The sequence below is a fragment of the Amblyomma americanum genome, chromosome 5, assembly GCF_052857255.1.
Source record: "Amblyomma americanum isolate KBUSLIRL-KWMA chromosome 5, ASM5285725v1, whole genome shotgun sequence".
Taxonomy (NCBI): domain Eukaryota; kingdom Metazoa; phylum Arthropoda; class Arachnida; order Ixodida; family Ixodidae; genus Amblyomma; species Amblyomma americanum.
In genome coordinates, this window is record NC_135501.1 from 190,028,530 (window position 1) to 190,044,734 (window position 16,205).

The window sequence follows — 16,205 nt, forward strand, 5'->3', positions numbered from 1 at the left end:
CCATGGATCACAAGAGTGAAATAACTAGAAGATTAGGAATGGAATGGATCGCATGTGGCAGGTTCTCTCAGGTCATAAATGGCTGTTTACCAATATCCCTCGAGAGAAAAGTAACAGCTGTATATCACTGGCGCTAACTATGGTGCAGAAACGTGGAGGCTAACGGAAATTGTTAGACCTAAAGTGGACCTAAAGCGCAGCGAGCAATTGAAAATGATAGGTGTAACCTTAAGGGACAGGAAGAAGGCAGAATGGGTCAGGGTACAAATACAAGTTAGTGATATCCTGGTCAAAATGGGCATGTGCGGGGCAGGCAGCATGAAGGCAAGATAACGAGTGGTCCTTTAAGGTTATGGAACGGATTTCGAGAAAGGGCAAGCGCAGCGTAGGACCTCAGAGGGTCAGGTGTGCAGATGGGATTAAGAAGTTTGTGGGGATAAGGTGGCCTCAATTGGCACAGGACAGGGTTAAATGGAGAGATAAGGGAGAGGCATTTGTCCTGCAGTGGACGTAGATAGGCTGATGATGATGACTGTAATGAACAAATAAATAAAGAAGCGTCGAAGGGCATTGTACATTGGAGCGCGCGCAAGGAAGCGCAGTTATCAGGGGATTGGTCAGCCACTTTGGGTGCCACGCCATGAATGGATAAGTTCACACGAGCGAGCACCCGCAACGCGAAGTCGAAAGTGTTCGTTCGGTCGAGCCAGCGTTCTTGGGAGACCGATGCAGCGCCCTCTACTGCGTCTTGTGAACTGACGGTCAGCGGACGCATCGCTTATCAGAAAATAACCACCGAGCGAAGCATGCAGTGCTGCGGAGGGCAATCGCCGCTCTGAACGGTGCAGGGGGACACTGATGCGATTTTATGGTTTATGGTGGGTTTAACATCCCAATGCGACTCAGGCTATGAGGGACGCCGTAGTGGAGGGCTCCGGAAATTTCGACCACCTGCAGGGGTTCTTTAGCGTACACTGGCATCGCACAGCACACGGGCCTCTAGAATTTCGCCTCCGGATGCGGATTTTCACAAATGCAGTCAGGAGCTGTGCAGAAGTTTTTGGAGGCCACTCCGGGCACAACTTGCACAGTAGAGCTGCCTCCCGTGGCAAGAACCCCGCAGGAAGCCGCGTAGAAGAAGTGATGGATCCAAGTAATGCAATAATAATAATAATAATAATTGGTTTTTGGAGAAAGGAACTGGCGCAGTATCTGTCTCATATATCATTGGACACCTGAACCGCGCCGTAAGGGAAGGGTAAAGGAGGGAGTGAGAGAAGAAGGGAAGAAGGAGGTGCCGTAGTGGTGGGCTCCGGAATAATTTCGACCACCTGGGGATCTTTAACGTGCACTGACAGCACACGGGCGCCTTAGCGTTTTTTCCTCCATAAAAACGCAGCAGCCGCGGTCGGGTTCGAACCCGGGAACTCCTGATCAGTAGTCGAGCGCCCTAACCACTGGGCCACCGCGGCGGGGTCCAAGTAATGCAACGGTCATGCGTTGAAGGGACGCCGTCGACAAACTGAAGTTGGTCCTTATTGGTGTATTACCACGTTCTAACGACGAAGAAACTGGCTTCACTGAGCAGCGCTTTAATAATCTAGAAAGGGGAAAAAAAATGAAATACAGGTGTCACCACCAGCGGCCGTTTTCACAAGCAGACTGCGTGGCGTCAAAACTGATTATATCTATGTACAAACGTTAGCGCAAAATAAGGCACATTCACAAGAAAGGTGGACAAGACAACGCGCTTCACAAGAAAGGTGGAAAGGTGAATGTGTCTTATTTTGCGCTAACGTTTGTACATAGAAATATGCCCCAACTAGCCCAACAACAAGTGTTACTTGAAAACTGATTATATTGCGCGCATCCTTGAAGCTAGCATATACTGGGTGTTGCAGGGAAGCCAGCCGCCAATTTTTTATCTAAAGTAGGGCGTTTGAGGCAAAGAGAATGTTTCTGCTGCGTAGTTATACCTGTGATGACGGACGTCAAAAAAACAGGCGAATCAGGTAAACTGGTAAAGTGATTGACTAAATTCTAATAGTTAGCTTTTACAGACAGGCGCCTGATTGCAATTAGCTACTTGTAGCCGGGTGGTATGAAAAGCCATATCAGTTTTTGGAGTTTAGGAAACGCGATTACCCTCGGCGCTGCGGCCTAGAAAATTGTGGCTGCATCGTGCCAAGATACACGAGCTTTCGAAGAGCATTTTGTCGAGCTACAGCGGGAAGGATAATAGCGTTTCCGCAAATCTAAAAATTGCTATGGCTATTACTGACGTCCTGCAACAAATCTCCGATTGCAACCAGGTGCCTAACTGAAGTATTTAAAAAGTTAATTATCAGAAATTAGTTACATGGATATTTGACTTTATCCACCTGTTTTCTGACGTCCGCCAACGCAGGTATTGTGCTGCAGAAGCCGTCTTCATACATCAAAAATCCTTTTTTTTATTCTGGTTCACCTTCGACGAAGCACCTTATTTAGCAACATCGGATCATATCTGCGAAGTTTCTGAGACAGCCCTACAACTCAGATGCTAACACTCGAGTCTGAACCCTCAAAGATGAGCTGTGTAAATGTATACACTTTAAATCAGGGCACATTCTGCCAGCCTTCATGTCCTGCACTTCATCATCGGGTGGTAGAATAGTGTGTCTTGGTCTACACATTTCAGTAAATATTTTACTCTGCAGCTTCAGGTACATTGTATTCTGGCTTCAGCCATGCACTTGGCTTACACCGCACTGCGTGTAGTTCTTTGTGCAGGCAGCCGTGTTAAGCACTTTGTAGCGAACGCAATACCTGTAAGGTTTAGGCACAACGATAACTTGTGGACAGATGGCTGCTACCTGGCACATGCACTGTCACTTAATATTCCATCCTTCCTTTCTGGGCTTCTTAAGAAACCGTTCAATCATCGCGGCATACTACGCGCGATCGACGGTGGAGGAATCGGGAATAGAAAAAAAAAAAGAGCTTGTGAACCGTTGGTGAAACGTGACAAAAAATTTATCCGTCCCCAGTTTACACGGATTGAAGTCCCTCCAACACTCTCTAGAACGGTTCAACAACAAACCCCTGTTGTCTGCTGCTGCGTCCGTTCGTTTTTATTTTTTCACCGGTAAGCCTCCCATAAGAAGGCAATGCATAAAGTCGAAAAAAAAGACAATATCATACCCTGCATCCGTGTTCAAATTATTAATCGTCCTTTTTTTTTTTTTCTCCCCCGTCTTCTTGTCGACCGCGCAGACGGACACCCAACGCACGACGCTCGTTGTTGCGTCGGTCTACCACCGTTGCTAATCCGCGGAGGCGATAATCCCCTCTGTGCCTTGCCAGGATTAACGGCCACATAACAAGAAGAAGCCCTGAACGTGTTCGCGGGCCCCTTTGGCTTTTCGTGCGCAAGGCGATGCGGGCAGGCTTGTGAAGAATGCGAGGACGATACCGACCAGGGCGAAACGAAAAACCGGGAAGGGGGGGGGGGGGATTAACAACGGCGCGCTCTTCGGTTGGGGGACGTAGGGCGGGATCGTCGTTGTCGAGTCGTCCTCCAGTCTAGAAACATAACCGCGGAAGCTCTTAAAATTCCCGGCGATGGGGCTGAAAAGCAGAGCGCACAAATATGGGGAAGACGAGTGACTGACTCCTCAGTCGAGGGGGCTCCTAAGAGGGAAGCGCTGTTCCGCCTGCGTCGTCAGGCATTATTGGATCTGACGCCACTGAAAAAGCGCGAAACGGGAAAGGAGGAAATTGTGTGGAGAGCGCGTCCCCCTAGCGGCGGCAGCGGCGACAGAAACACGTCTGCACTTCCGGATTAAAAAGGAGCTCGCTTCTTTTCTGCCGCGTCCTTTGAGAGCTTAGTTTGGCGGTCGGTCGGTTGGGGAGATGCGACGTGTTCGACGCGCTGTGTTGAGAGCGTGTGACAGGGACGGTTGCACGCACCATTTACCGGAGGCGGAAATAACGAATAGAGAAATGAAAAGATGTTTGAGTGAGAAGGTTGTTGTGGCTATAGCGCAGCACTCACTATAGAGAGAGGATGGAAGATGTGTTAAAAAGTAAATAGGTACGCATACTGCGTACCCCGTCTTATTCGCGTGTTATGTTTATGGTGGGGCAGAAGACCTGAGGCTCCCGATATTTCGGAAGTAAAAGGTTTGCTGACCTAAAAAATTCGTGGCTACTTTTTGCCGCTAGCTTGCTATATGCGGGCGATGTGCGCCTTTTGCGCAGACTGCATTTTACTGTGTGGCTACATTTTAGTACAATTAGGAGAAACATCTCAGTTGTACCCAATAAGCCTTACAGCCCGCGGAGTGAATTCGAGGCGAACTGCTAAAGGTGGCGGTGGTGTGCAAGGTCAATGTCCTTCACAGAACCGAAGGTAGTCGAAATTAATTAGGTTCCATTTACTGTGACTTTTCCTTTTTTCCTGTTTCACAGTCTATACCTGTTAAAACGGTCTGTGGAGGCTGTACCTGTATTTAATATTTTATCATATATGCTAGCCTCCAACAGCTCCATTCTGCGCGAAAGTGGCTCCTGTGTCATTAGAACCCGGTAGTCATTGACGCATTGCCCAACTTCAATTTGTTTTCCGTGTCCTGCTAATTTAACGCTGAGTCCGGCAATATATAAGCAAAGTAAGTTGTGGACCTCCATGTCTGGTATTGCATCAGACGTCTTAATTACCTTGGTATAGGCGCAGGGAAGGAGGCTTGGTGCAGCGCGATCTGGAGAGGCACCGAAACTCGCAGTAAGGAAGAGCAAAGCTCCAGTTCGCTTTTAGAGAAGGAACATCGCTCGCTCACACCTTGGTATGACTAGGATTAGCATCATGGTAATTGAAGAGTTGCTTTTTTGCGCCCTTACTGTACTGGTGTTGGCATATCGCTTTTAACGTCCAAAAGTGCAGCGCGGGTTACGAGGAACGCCTTACAAGAGGGCTCCGATTAATTTCTAGTTGTAATAAAATTAACCTGAACGTTTCGTCATATTACTATTGGGCACGGTGATCTTTAATGTTGTTCTGCGCCGCTTAATTAACTAAACTAATCAAGCTAACCAGCCTCGGTGGCTTAAGGATTGTGGCGTTCTGCTTTATGTGCAGCTTAAATAACTAAACTAATCAAGCTAACCCACCTAGGTGGCTCAAGGATTGCGGCATTCTGCTTTATGGGCCCAAGGTTCGCGGACCAAATCTCTGCTGCGGCGGGGGCACTCAGATGGAGGCGAAGTGCAAAAACACCCGCTCGACGTGCAATGAGCTGCGCTCCCTGGCATTTTTATTTTTATTTTGAAGGCGCACCATAACTTTATAGGTCATGTCGCTGCTCGAGGTCGCGAGTTGGATAATTGGCCTTGCTGGTCATATACTTCATTGAGGGCTGAGTGCAAAGAAAAGCGATCCGCAGCGTCCTGCTGCTCGCGAAGAAGCTATAGCGAGTGTCCCACACCATAGCACTTGCTCCCAAGTCTGGCTGGATCACGTGACTGAAAATGACATATCCCAGTAAAAAGACTGCTGCGGTGAGAGTAACGCAGAGTGTTTAATTCATTGTCAGCTTTTTTAGTTAGTGGCGTTGCTGCTGACAACCGTGGCGCCGTCATTAATTCGCGAATTGCGGTAGGTGCAGCAGGTGTGTTGTTCGCTGCTTGAGTTATTCGGAATTTAAAAAAAAAAGTTGAATATAAAACGACATCGACGTTTTTTTCTGCGCGGTTTCTTTAACATACACACCCCTCGCGCATACATACATACATACATACATACATACATACATACATACATACATACATACATACATACATACATACATACATACATACATACATACATACATACATACATACATACATACATACATACATACATACATACATACATACATACATACATACATACATACATACATACATACATTATCTTTATTTAAGAAATAATGCAGGCATACCATTCCCAAGCAGGAGAGGTTAGTACAATCAATATACAGCAAAAAGAAAAACAAAGAATACATAATCCAGTAGCACATTGTTAATTACAATGAAAAGGCGGATCACAGTTCAACATATCACACATCAATTACATACATACATACATACATACATACATACATACATACATACATACATACATACATACATACATACATACATACATACATACATACATACATACATACATACATACATACATACATACATACATACATACATACATACATACGCTGCAAGATTCTTCACTATACAGGGCGTAGCAGCTACAACGCGTGCGCTGTCTGTGTCGGTACAGGCATCGCGAGGTAGCAGCGTCGTCGACGAAAGGAGGCCAATATAAAGCTTCACGCCTCCTGCCTCCAACACGTCTCGCCCCTCCATTGTGCGCGCGACTTTTAGAGACTCATTCATGGGGACGCCCCAAGGGGGCGCCACAGGGGATTCCTTTGTGCTCGCTAACCCGCGTGACTTGTACATGCTCTGTCTTTACAAAGCAGGGCGGCTTGTCTCCTTTCTTTGGGCTCTTTTCCGGTGCTTGTATGCTTTTCTCTGCGTTCCGTCACGCTGTCAAATAACAACAAAAAAAGGTGACGAGAAAGTCGAGAATGGGCGTGCGCAAAATGGGGGAGAGAACAAGTGATATAAAAACCGAAACGGGGAGGGTGTTATGAATCATAACGAATTCCCTGTGCCCGCCATGTATAGCCGCCGGTGAAAGCGGGAAGAGTAGCGGAGGAACGAGCGCGGAAAGGCACTTATTTTAATCCCTTTTATTCGTATTCTTCTTTTTCGAAGTGGCGCGCGGTGATTTATCACCTCGAAGGACCTTGCCTCGCGCTAAAGGCCCACATCCTGGAGGTGGAAGACTTTGCAGCTCTGCAGTATGCGCTCCATGGAAGAACGTATGTCAATGGGTTGGCTTTGCGCGAGCATTGCTCGAGAAAGATGTGTAAACACTGCTGAGAATACGGGCATTGGCTTCGTTTGTTTAGTAACGCCAGCCAGGAATGGGACGGACTCTCCTACGAGAGGCCGCTATTGTAATATAACCAGCAGGTATGCATGTGAACGTGTCTCTACAAGCCAAAATTGAGATCGGTAATTCGATCCTGATGTTTTACATTCGGGCAAGTTAAGAACGGTAAGCACAACTAGTGATGGAATGGAAGATGAGAGGCATACTGTTGCTCGACAGAGAGAAGCCTGCTGCGATATTGAACAAACGCGAGCTGATGTGGTAGTTTAAATATAAAAACAGGCTGATGGACTTGGACAGGACGTGCAATGCACCGAAAAGAAAATCAGTGGTCTACACCGGGGTCACTGAGTGTTTCCTGATGGAAGGGAAACACACTCCAGGGGGGGAAGGGATTATAAGAAGTGATAAGGTTGAGAACTTTGCTTGGATATGGTGGCTGCCGCGGGTGGCAGGAAACAAGGCTATAAAGCAGGGCTGTATAGTTAGTTTGACGTCTGTGAGGGAGCCTTTTATTTTATTTTTTCCTGCAGCGGATGAACGCTGTCTGGCTGTAGAATAATGAATCCCGTGTGTGAGCCGTGTGCAAGGTTCATTTCTTCAAATTTTTTACCGAGATAGCAGAAAATGGAGCCTCCTCTGGGTTGACGTTGTCGGTGTAGATACCTCGAACACGAATACTAGTGCGGGTTTCTTTCTCGATTCCGGCTTTCGACGAGAATGAAATGTCTCCGAGATTTTCTTTACGGTCCACAAAAAAAGTAGACGACCGAAAACGAGCCGACAATTTCAGACACCAGTTTAACAGACCTGATGCGGCCGTCACCTTATAGTCGTTTCGTGCTTGGCGATCAGTGTTTCAGCTTCGGCACTCCAGGAGAACGATTGCATGGCCATAGCTGAATGATCTACGGCACTGGAATAAATTTCTTACAGGTGACACGCAGTCAAAGGATGGCTTCAGTAAACTTCAAATTATTTCGATTGATGTCAACAAAATTCGTTAGATCCAAGCACTTGCTTGCAACCATGGAGCACTTTGTGAAGAAATAAAAAAGAGAGAGAAAAAAGGAATTGCTTTCTGCAATAAAGGGTAGCAAAATCACATTTGTTTTTCGTAATGTATTTTTTATAGCTGTAGCTGTATCAGCCTAGTTACCTCGGTTTCGCGTCGTCATCGACCCATCCACTTGACACCCCCCTCCCGAAATGGCCGCTCTACCCTGAATATTCTCCACCCCCTGGCGAAGGCGATTGGGCAACCGAATTTGAGCCAGCGTCTGTAACGCAGATCATGATGCAGATTAGGCAGCTCCCATCAGCCAAGAATCCGCCCAATCACAGGCACTGCGGCTATTTTTTGCGGTCGTTCAATGGCACTCATACGTGACGCCATCATTCTGTTAAACTATTTGGCGAACTAGTCAGCGTTTATGACCTGTTGTACGCTAAGGGCGAGTGGCTGCAACTTTTTTGAGCAATGATTGGCGAAATATATCGGCGCTAGACGGACAAAATTGCTCCAATGCGACCTGCTCGCCGAGCTACACTAGACATTACTTGCTACATCTATACATGAGGTTTCAGTTAAAACGTTGACGAGCTTCACGTGTACTGACGGACCCCAGGTATCAAGCCGCTGTGCCCTGGGTTGTATGGGGCTTAACTTCCCAAAGCGACTCAGGCTATGAGGAACGCCGTAGTGAAGGGCTCCGGAAATTTCGACCACCTGGGGTTCTTTAACGTGCACTGACATCGCACAGTACACGGGCCTCTAGAATTTCGCCTCCATCGATCGAAATTCAGCCGCCGCGGCCGGGCATGATAGGCAGCTCCCATCAGCCAAGAATGCGCCCAATCACAGGCACTGCGGCTATTTTTGCGTTCGTTCAGAGGCAGTCATACGTGACGTCATCATTCTGTTTGGCGAACTAGTCAGCGTTTATGACTTGTTGTACGCTAAGGGTGAGTGGCTTCAAAAATTGCTCCAATGCGACCTGCTCGCCGAGCTACACTAGACATTACTTGCTACATCTATACATGAGGTTTCAGTTAAAACGTAGACGAGCTTCACGTGTACTGACAGGGCCCAGTTATCAAGCCGCTGCGCCCTGGATAGCTGCAAGCAGCGCAACGCTGAGGTATGGTGAGGGTGGCGGGGAGAGACAGAGAAGGTTCGAACAGCGGACGTGACGTCATCGCTCCCTCCCTCGCCGACCGCACGCGTGCGCCTCGCGCGCCGGATGTGACGCCACGCTTCCTGATCGGATGCGGTCAGCCTCTCCCCTCCCGGGTCGAAAAGGAATTCCTCTCCCGCACTGGGGAGTGGTTCCACGGCGCCCTCCTCGCGTGAGTTTGATGGACGATTTCAGGAAGGAAGTGATTTTCCGCGCCGGCACATATCGCGCCCTTATCCGGCCGTGCGCTATACATGAATCGTGGATGCACGCACTACTATACCATAGGCGGTCGCATGCACGCAGGGCCCGCTATTCGGCCGCTTCTCTCGCTATTATTTAAGACTACGACTGGCGAGGAGCCTCCGTTCTGGCTGCCGCGATGAACTGCCTCCATCACCGGAAAACCGCCAACGTCCGCCACTTGTGCGTAAGCATCCTTCTTAAGCGCGAAAGGGCAACAACTTAATTTGCGCCAAGGTATACGGGTGGTGTCGCCAGTAGGCGTCGTGCTAAAGCCCTCGTTTGATTTCCGCGGTGACGTCGAGGCCGTGCCTTCCTCCTTAAATTTGGTTGTTAGGAGGCGAAGTTGACATTCACGGCAGTTGCTCTATGCCGCCGGGAGAGCCCTTCCGTCTTAATCTGCTTCACGTGTGTGCGTACTGCTTGGATCCACGCGTGAGTGCCATGCGTGCGTGGGGCGGATGTGGCGCGATGGGCTTGTGTATATAGATTAGTGCTGTGTACATATCCGGCTGATTTGTTCCCTGAGCGGGCTCCAGTGCACATGGTGAAACGATTATTGGAACGGAAAGCGTAATTTGTGTCGTGTTTGTTCCGCTAGTTAGAGTGTGCACTATCGTGTTCCAGGGAACGGCTTGTTGGAAGAAGAGATTAATTTTTAACGCAGACCTTCGAATTCAACGGCAGCTGCTGTCAACTGTCGAACGCGGGTTTATCGCGTGTGCTTCGGAGAAACAAACTTGCTGCTATCGATCTTTGGGGCACGTGTAAGTCTTGATTAAAGGTTGGGGGGTAAGACTTGTATGACTCAGATGGGGCGGAAGCTGCTGAATACCTTGAAAATATAGTTATCAATTGCATAAGTTATGATGCGGGCACACGCAGTCAAATATTCTAACAGCTGCAGCTAGCGTACTTATGTCCAATGGCCACGCCTGCTTTTTTCTACGGGTTCACCGTATGACTCGTACCACAGGTATAAGCGTCACACGTCGGCACGACTGTCCGTCCATGTCTCCATTCATCCAACTCTCGCCATGCAGGAGGTTTGCCTTCTCAACATTCAAATGAACGCACTCATCATCCCTTCCCGCCACTTTCTCTACCGCTATTGATCAGTCCGACCCTTCTTGTCCCATCTGTTCCTCTTCGTATGCTGACCTACCCCACTGTCTTTACTACCGCCTGGCTGCTCGGCAGTCTGGTCCTTGTGGTTTTCAACGTAGCGTAGAGAAAGATTTTTTTATTCGCAGCCATTCATGCAGGGAGTCAAATGGTAAGGTGCATTGACCGGGCTCCTTGTCGCTGTAAAGCATGAAATCAAACACACACAAATGCTACTGCTGCGGCATTTGCACTATCACACTGCTTTTCGCTGGTGTTCTGTACTCAGAATACAAAGGGGTGAAACATCTGGCAGAGATACTGCCCATGTTGACGGGACAAAAATACATGGATGCCAAAGAGATTCGTGCATTGCCCCCCTGTCCATTGCCCGGACAGCGTGTTTTCATAATAACGAGGCCTAAATGCACTGAGAAAGTTTGGTCCTCAGACATACTGTCCATAATTCGATCGAGTCGGCCATATATTAACGGGGTCGTATTAACGAGGCACCACTGTGTACGGTTTACGAACAAAAATTATATATATATATATATATATATATATATATATATATATATATATATATATATATATATATATATATATATATATATATATATATATATATATATATATATATATATATTATTTTAACTGAAATAACGAGTGGTGCTTGAAAAGTCCATAGGGCAGCCGTAGAGTTTCTCAATATTACTTAGAGGGAAAAGCGGTGGTATACGAGTTTCTTAAAGAGCACTTCATCCATTGCAGGAATGCCGGGCAGATGAGGTTTAGTATTTGGCTTGCCTAGTGTTGGATCGAAAAGGTGGATTCTGGCTCGAAATCTGTAGCTGCGGCGCTATGATCTCATCTGTGGGCAGAATCAGTGATTTCAACAAAGCGTCCTCCACTTCTTTAATAAATTTAACGCCAGTGTAAGTTCGGTGTTAGGCTGGTGCGGAAACGTTCACAGCCTTTCTTCGGGGCCTGTCTCCAGAAGAGTCGTATTGTTACGGCTGAATCCGTGTGTCGTGCCCAAAAAAACTCAAGCCAAATGCGAAACCTCATCTCCCCTCAAACCTGCGCCTGTTCATGGCGGACCAACTATCGCAGCACCACTTTCCCATATATAAGTAATATTGAGAAACTTTATTTTATTTATTTTACAATACTGCCGCTCTCAGTCGAGAGCTTAGCAGAAGGGCATAAAAAATGATTTCTTGTACGCGTACAAGTATACGTGTGAGTGACACAAATCACTAAGAAACAACATAATTCATCAAAATACAAGCGACAAGGTAATAGAAGCACACAATAGAAAACAACGTAGTATATAATGACAACAAGTGTGCACCTCATAGTCATAAGCAAGAACGAGAAAGTTTAAAGAAGCAACTGCATTTCAATTCTACTTATTGAGAGTGCTACCTAAAACAGAATCGCGAACATTAGAAGATCTTAATAATATTTTGTGATTAATCCTAACTGTGAAACAAACCCGGATAATGAATTTGTCGTTGTTAATGATGAGCTAAGTTCATTCCATTCTCTGATAACGCGAGGAAAAAAAATGAGTACCTGAATGTGTCGTTAGAGAAAGAATACTCAGTTAGCGTATGCTCGTGTTGATACCGTGTTTTTCTAGCTTGCGAATATGAAATGTACTGGGTGGTATTCATTTTATACTGACGATGCAGAATTTGAAACAGGAACTTAAGTCGAGCTTGTTTTGCTCTCGTTGATAGTGTGTTAAGGCCTGAACAAGCTAAGAGACGCGAGGGTGAGTCTTATGATGGCAGCCCTAGTCGAAATCAAGAGAGAGAAATGGGCTTGGGCTGGGCATGCAATGCGAAGGCAAGATAACCGCTGGTCCTTAAGGGTAACGGAGTGGATTCCAAGAGAAAGTAAGCGTAGCAGGGAGTGGCAGAAAGATAGGTGGGCGGATGAGATTAAGTGGTTTGTGGGCATACGGTGGGCGCAGCTGGCAAAGGACAGGGTTCATTGGAGAGACATGGGAGAGGCCTTTGCCCTGCAGTGGGTGTAGTCAGGCTGATGATGATGATGATGATGACGATGATGGTGATGATGATGAGGAGGATGATGATGATGATGATGATGATGATGATGATGGTGGTGGTGGTGGTGGTGGTGGTGGTGGTGGTGGTGGTGGTGGTGGCGGTGGTGATGATGGCAGTCGCACAGTATAATGCGCCTATCTGCGCGGAGCCTGAACACCACGTGCGTTTCGGTGCATGCCAATTTGTCGTCAATAAAGTTGGGTCGCTGAACCACGCTAGGGGAGTGTATTGTGGGCTAGCCTGAGGATAAATTGCCCGAATGGGGCCTATAAGAAGATTTCAGGCAGTTTCCAGCCAGATTTCATGGGGAATCTGGGAGGAGGAAGGAGTGAGATAGGATGCATCAAGTGTCTCAAGAAAGAGTGGGGTGTAAAAAACAGACTAAAATAAGAACTTTGGGCGCGCATAACACTTGAGTGTAGAATAGTATAACAGATATCTCTATTATGCCGGCCGAAGGCAACCGATATCTGCAGGACCTTGCATGCTGCCGCACCATAAATATGATGCAGGCGTTAAACTGCGCAATATTAGAAATTGGATGGACAGTAGTGGCAATATATATGGCATGTATGATGGGAAATAGTAAAATAATTTTTAAAATACATGAGTAATAAAAAACAGAAGAGTGGCGAAGTCACTTGCTTTCTGCACGAGTTTTGTTGTTTTATAATAAGAGGATGGGGCCGTGTCCTTACATATATGCTCGCATTAGTAGTAATACCTTGGGGTTAATGATTGTGATAAAATGTGAGTTGACGTATTGGAACCCGTAGGGGCCTTGGTTTGCAAGATTTTACTGCCATGCTGCTATCTCATTACACGGCATTCTCGACTAAATGCTACCGCTCAAATTCAATACGCTTCTGATTGCTAACGAAAGCCCAATATATAGCGTCAGAACCGCATCAAATTACAACCGTTTCGTGTAAGTCTTCGATGCTAGGTGCTGGAAGAACTCTATTTACGTTGTTAGTGCCAGTTCGCGCTCGCTTCAGCTGACACTGCGAAAGTTGTTCTCCCGCTGACATTAAACAAACAAACAAACAAACAAACAAACAAACAAACAAACAAACCTGCGCGGGGGATTTTTGGGTTACTTGGAGCATGGTCTTGATTAGTTTTTACTATTTCGACTATCCACATGCTGTACAGCGAGCGCAAGATTGACACGCGGTTCTGAGAAGAAGACTAATTATTGTACCTAATTATTACTAATTGTTACTTGGTTTTCAGGACAACGGTGCTGCTGTGACTGCGGTCCCTACAGGCATTCGTGCTTGGTCCCTTACAAAAAATGGTCTATAGACGGTCTATAGACTTCCTGTAGACTCTATTGCCTTCAATAAATATTTCTTTTTGTTTATTCATAGTCTATAGACTGTCTATAGACAAAAGTATACTGAAAATGTATGATCATAAATCAATAGATTGTCTATAGCCTGTCTATAGGATTTCTATCGCCTATCGACTGTTCTCTAGGGTTTGTCTATGAGAGTCCATAGACTTTATAGATAGAAGTCTATGGACAGTCTATATATAGACTGTCTAAAGAAATTTCTGTAAGGGTTATTAGGACAACCTGCGATACACGGATGAAACACCTAGTTTGGTCATAAATCTATAGATTGCCTATAGCCTGTCTATAGGATTTCTATAGGCTGTTCTCTACGGTTTGTCTATGAGAGTCCATAGACTTTAAGACAGAAGTCCATAAACAGTCTATAGACTGTCCAAAGAAATTTTTGTAAGGGTTATTAGGACAACCTGCGATACACGGATGAAACACCTAGTTTGGTCACAAATCTATAGATTGTCTATAGCCTGTCTATAGGATTTCTATCGCCTATAGACTGTTCTCTAGGGTTTGTCTATGAGAGTCCATAGACTTTAAGACGGAAGTCTATAGACAGTCTATAGACTGTCTAAAGAATCTTTTGTAAGGGGTTATTAGGACAACCTGCGATACACGGATGAAACACCTTGTTTGCAAAGACATATACCCTGCAGCTTCAAGACATGAGCGCTGCATAACGAGAACCGCGCGAAGCTCGGACACATGCAAACTCCTAAACCGTGGCAGAGAGAGGCTCAGCTGACAGCTCTCCTGACCATAGACGTTAGACCACTGAGGGCATCTCTATAGTTGTCATCGAGACCCCATAAGAGCAAAACCGGCCTCAGAGCTCTCCATACACACCAGGGAAACGCACACAGGCATGCTCGATATAGCCCGCTTCTACTCGCAGCATGTAGCTTTCCACACACCATCATGGAGATCAGCACTGCTTCGTTTCAACGTGTATCCATCCTTTAGCAAGCATAGCGTCAAGCTTATCCGTTGATCGCACCTGAACGATGGCGTTCGCTTTCAGATTTTATCCACGAGAGCACAGGGCCTGGAAGAAGCACGTCTGAACGACGCGTACTCCACGCACAACGTTGGGATTGGTATCCGTGCTGCCTGTTGATTGCTGGTCGCTGTGGATAAGTATAATCCGTGCTTATAAAGATCGAGTTCATGGTGGGCTGCGCGCGTTGGCCGCATAAATGGGCTTGGAGACACGTGCACTACCACAGGAGATTTATCGGGTGTGTTTTAACGAACACGATCACCTCTACGACGTTACGAGAACGCAAGGATGTCGCTGGGGCGCCACCGTATTCTGTAGTCTGCTTGGTTCCTTTTCCACTCGGCATTCCATCGCTAGTACAAAGTATACGAAACATTCTGGAGCTGATTTGCATCGCATACTAAGATTGCGCCGAGCGAACCGCGCATCAGAAGCAACAGCGCTGTTGCCGACCCACCAGCGTGACGTCACCGGTTCGGCGGCACCGAATCGCTCGCCAGCGAGCGGCCGCTTCTAGGCAGGGCGCCTTTCCATCGTTGCCTGCTGGTCACTACGCGTCCCCTGGTGGGGAAAAACTCCGTGAAACAGTCGGCGGCGGCATCACCAGCTTCTCAATGAGCACGTCGATTCGAAAGCACTGTATAACAGTACACGTGTACACACCAACACACACTCACACACACGCTTCATAACATTCCCGTCGAAGATGCGTCAGTGCCTCCATGACGGTGCCGCTCTTCCGACTGTCAGCGCCGGACGAGGGGTCTCGGTAGCTGGCCGTTGCAGTAGAGTCGGCGTTGCAGTAGAGACCCGAGTCCGCGTCGCCTTTTATACCCTAGCACGCACACTCACTGCTCTGAAGACGAGAGCGACGCAGTGCCGCCTCTTCTCCTTACGCGCGCAGCGACGCATCTCTCCTCTCTGTGTCCTAGAGCACGCGTTTCTAACCCCCTCTTACACTCAAACACACACACCGTATCAACGGCGCCCCAGAGGCTGCAGCCAAACGCGCTCACTGCACATATATGCACAGAGCGAGCAGGCATTGAGCAGGCGGGGGAGGACACACGCACCCACTTTGTGTGCGAACGCCCTGTATGTTCACTACACATATACGGTCGGTGCCTCGCAGTAAAGCCCGACGCTCGCTGCGCTGCGGTGGGCGAGGGATTGAAAACAGAGCCCTTCGCGAAGACGACGGTTTGACACAATATTTACCCGTCCGACGCCGCCTCCCGATATCTCTGGATAAATATTTTACCTC

At 47.3% G+C, this 16,205-nt stretch overlaps 1 non-coding gene across 1 annotated transcript; it reads right to left on the reverse strand.

The window, feature by feature from the left end:
* Positions 1-1,400: 1,400 nt before the first annotated feature.
* On the reverse strand, positions 1,401-1,472 carry TRNAS-ACU (transfer RNA serine (anticodon ACU)). Its single transcript has one exon. It is a non-coding gene; the product is annotated as a tRNA-Ser (tRNA).
* Between the last annotated feature and the right edge of the window lie 14,733 nt (positions 1,473-16,205).